Genomic DNA, 4,659 nt, shown 5'->3' with positions numbered 1-4,659 from the left:
AGGGTTCCTTTATATGCTTCTCTGATGGGTCTTGCGGACGAGTATAGTTTGAGTGGGATCTGAAGGTCTAGAGGTAGTTGGTGGTGGATGGATTTGTGGATTATGGTGAGTGTCTTGTGCAAAATTCTGTATTTTATTGGCAGCCAGTGCAGGTTTCGGAGTATGGGTGTGATATGAGCTCCCCGGTTATTGTTGGTTAAGATTCTAGCTGCTGCATTCTGGAGCATCTGTAGTGGTTTGGTGTGAGCATAGAGATGATCACAGTGTACAACTGAGGATTTGAATTTCCTGCTAATTTCCAGAAGCCCTCCGGACAGCCAAGTACAACCTGCAAATGTTTTGTACATTTGTTCTAACACTTTATGTACGTTTTTAACACACTGGAAAAAAAGCCACTTGGAAAAAAAATTACCAGATGGCTGGAGGATTAGTTGGAATTCTGAATGGGGCTAGATTTGCTTTATATACCTGAAAAGTTCCAGGGGCATGGTATAAATTTCAACTATGGCCCCTTAGATGTTGCATTCCTGACTTTTCACTCCAACATGGCAAGAGAGTTTGCCGAGAATATCAACTATTAGCTTTTCAGGACAGGACTCGGAAGGTGGAAGTCTCACTAGTACCAATCTGAAAGCATAGCTCAGCCAAAACAGCCCTTTCTAGGCACGAGGGAGTGGATTTTCCTGGTGCAATCTGGATCCATGGAAGTGCCTGGCACTTTACTAAAAAGACTGGGCTCGCTCGTTGGAACACCCTGGCTGGCTATGGGAGAAGTGGGATCCTTTTTCTGAAATTCACAGAATGTAAGAAACTTATTGAAGAGTATAACTAAGTACAGTGAGCCCCTTCTGGCATGAGGAAGATAATTTTTCTAGTGTGGTTTGGCTCCTCCAAGGACCTTGTCATAGCACATGGGAGGGGCAGGCTATGAGACCACTCTCTTTCACTGCAGGATGAAGTCAGTTTTCCCTGCTTCATGCATTCATTCTTCCTCAGGGGGACAGTCTTTGTTGATGCTCCTTGTCCCAGACAAAAACATAGCGTTAGAATGCCAGTTTCAATTTAAATTTAAAAGACAACCACCCTTTTATATTAATCAATACACCAGGAAACAAACTTGAAAAGTCCTCAGCCTCTTCTCATCTCAAGATGGTGGTGGCATTGAAACACAAAATCAAGTGCCACCCTGCGTTTCTGGTTTATACTGGGCATTTAATATTCATTTATTCACTCCTTCACTGTCTGCCAATTGGTCCATCCACTATCATATGTCCGTGAAAGGACCAATCCTCTTTCTGAAGTCTCTCCTTTTAGAATTCTGAAAGGCAATTGGTCCTTCCATTGACATGTGACTGTGAAAGAACCAATCAGCTGTCAGTGAGGGAACAGCCTGCTGGAGGAAGTAAGGTCTTCACTGGCTGGTATTCCTGGGTAGGGAGAGAGAATCTGGAGGGCTGGGGAGTTCTGCATGACACAGCCAGGGCCAACTTCATTTTAAGGTGTGTGGAGGGGGGTGGGGGGGAGGCTGGAAGAACGCCCAAACCTGAACGATCTGGACCCAGACTCAGACTGCCTAGACCACCAGGCCAGACTTAATTTTATCATGAGAGAGAGGGATTTGGCATTCTGAGGAGGGAGGGAGGACTTGCCAAGCTGGCCCAGCCTAGCCACATCACATTGAGCAAAGGCTGGGTCACTGGGGAGGTCAGGGAACTGTTTTGTTTTGTTTTTTTAGCACAGGTTGGCATATAAATGAACCACGAGTCAAAAAAAACCACTTTGTTTTTCAGTTTAGTGTGCTTTTTTGACTCCTGGTCTATTTGTATGTTGTTAGCTTTCTGCATCCTGTGGGGACCAATTTTTCAACATGCACGTTAAAATCTGTGCTAAAAGCTAAAATTGAATTCTGATTTTAGCATGATTTTTATTACACTAGCCTCTTTGAGAATTAGTATGACTTACAGAACACATTGATCATTGACACTTTGAACACATCTTGCAGCCCCAGGTTCCTTTCGGAGCTACACCTGTCAGAGGGTCACCTGTATGTCAATTGCCTTGATATTTTCTGAGCTGTGGCTGGGGCTAGTAGGGTTTACGCCCACCCCTGAATCTTCTTCCCCTTAGGTACAGACCCAGAGCACCCACCTCAGGGGTTATGACCCAAGTGGAGGGTCAACATGGCTTCTCATTTCCTGCACGTACTTGTGTCCCCTCACCAGGGCAGAGGTTGCCAGTGATGTCGGACTGCTTCCCAGCCAGAGGCCAGTCATTCTGCCTTCTCTGCATGGTTGTCTGTAGTGATGCTTGACTGCCCATGTAATATGGCCTTCACCCTCTGCATTCCTTCTCCACAGGTGCTGCTATATCCTTCCACCATGATGTCCTCCTTTTGGACTGGCCCACACCACAACCACCCACCCAGTTTACCCTTCATAAGATGGGCCAAAGGGGGTGAAGCATGACTACGTCCTCCAATCAGATGTGGCAACTCACCTAATTTAAGCATATTACTAACTGAAGGAACATAAACTAACTAGGATTCCCTCAGTAACTGCAAGTGACAAGGGAAGAACCAGTCCCCACTCGTTCAGTAGGGACAGTGAAGGATGTTAGGCTGATTGTGGCCATGGCATGTTGGAATCGGGTGTTCTTGGAGTCAGTTAGGGAATGCAGCCCAAAGCAGGGTGGTAAACTCCATCTAAGGCTAAACCAATAGTCAACAAGTAACACAAGGGAAAGTTGAAAAGGATTTTGAAGAGATATTTCAAGAGGGCATGAGATCATTAAGAAATAAATAGGTGGGGTTAATACAGTCTACCCAGAGGATTCAACTTGGTGGGAAGGTAAGTCAGACTGGGATGTGGATCCCCTAGCAGGAATGCCATCTAGGTGACCCTGGCCCCCACAGAGTACATTTCCTCCATGGTAGTGTACCACAACCAGCTCTGGGTTGGTTAGGAAGGCGGCTGGGGTTAGGTGGCTTGCTGCTCCAGTGGTGCATGCTCTAGCCCCTTGGCAGCAGTGTCTCTGTTTACTTAAGGATGACAGAGATGACCGCCACTGTGCTCCTCTCTGGAATCCTCTCCCTTCATAAAGAGGTTGGGGATGAAGGGGACAGTGCCCCCTCCAATCTGACTGTCATCTGTAGTGGACTGGCCTTAGTGCACACCAACCATGCCACACTGCTGGGTGGGGAGGCCCAGGTTGGGCATCAGCTGTCTGTGGTAATGTCAGAAACCCAACCATGGACCAGCGACTCTAACATGTACTAGTTATAGGGTCTCATGAAATCCTGTGGCACAATAAAGATGAGGGCCGGCATGTGCTGGCTGAGGTGGAAAAATGCTGCATCCATCAGCTGATGCACCACTGGCCTGTCTCCCCTGCTCTTTTGGAGGTGGAGCATGAGTAACATAGTATCGTTGGCAGAAAAAGACCAAATGGTCCATCCAGTTTCCCCAGCAAGATTTCCGTGTAGGTTACCCCTATGTGTCTGTTAAGGGTAGTTATGTTAAGGATATAATACTTATAATCAAAACCAAGCAATTGTCAAACCCATAACAAAATTACTGCTAGCAACATTTTTACAGGGAGAGCAGCCTTCTTGAAAATTCAGACAATGCTGCTTAAATGTGCTTTGCTTTTGGAGTTGGCCATAGAAGAAGTCCTGTGCTTCATCTCTAATGTTAGTGTATCAGTACCCGAAACCGTAAAAGTCGGGGCCCAGCATTGGCTGTCTTTATCCATTATCCCTTTCCCCATTCCCCCACCCCCCCAATGTCAAAGCGGAAAGCAGTGTTGCATATGCCTCAAAAACATCAAGGCTTTTGTGATGGGACCCAAAAGCTGGTGAACTATGCCACTACAGGATGAAGATCCATAGTTGTCTTGATATGCAAATTGGTCATCCGACTTGGGTATAGGAGCAAAAGACTATTCAAACATCTAGTAGCTGATTTTTGAAGTGCTAGTGCCATTTCTTTTCAGTGGGTGTAATATTTGGCTACTCGTGGGAGGGCCCCACAAGTAGCCTGATGCCAGCAGCTGGTCCAGAATTTCCTGCGGCATGGATGCAGCCATCCGATGCTGTCTCTTAGGTGTGAGTGCACCTTGGGCCCCTGTATGAAGAACCTGTGGTGGGAAACCATCAGTGCTGCTGCTCGATGATGTCTGCATTGGCTGGGGGTTTAGGCCTCAGCAGCAGATCCTCCTGCCTAGCCTGCAGTGCAGCTCCTATTCTTGATTCTGCTCCAGTCCCTGTTCCTGTACCTCCCTGCTCCTGTCCTTGTCTAGCCTCCATACCCAGTCTTGCCTTCTCCTTTGTTCTGTTCTTGCCTCCTCTGCCTGCCTGTCCGAGTTCCTACTTTCTGCCTTAACCACTCCCTTTCCTTGCCCCTTGCTAGTTATTTAACCTCGCCTGAAGGCTGCCTCCCCTGACCTCTGCTTGGAATTCATCTCTCCTGGAAGGCTGCCTGCCCCGACTTCTGCCTGGGACTGACTTTGTTAGTATACCACCTGCCCTGTCCCTTGGCTTGCCACTGGACCTCCTCTATTCTGCAGGACCTCGCCTAAGTCCTGCCGGCTCCCGCACCCAAGGGCTCAACCTGCGATGAAAGGGATTGGTAATGGTGAAGCCCAGTTCGTGTCTCCAAGTGT

Source organism: Rhinatrema bivittatum, chromosome 13, assembly GCF_901001135.1.
Source record: "Rhinatrema bivittatum chromosome 13, aRhiBiv1.1, whole genome shotgun sequence".
In the NCBI taxonomy this organism is placed as follows: domain Eukaryota; kingdom Metazoa; phylum Chordata; class Amphibia; order Gymnophiona; family Rhinatrematidae; genus Rhinatrema; species Rhinatrema bivittatum.
This window is presented reverse-complemented; position numbering follows the sequence as displayed.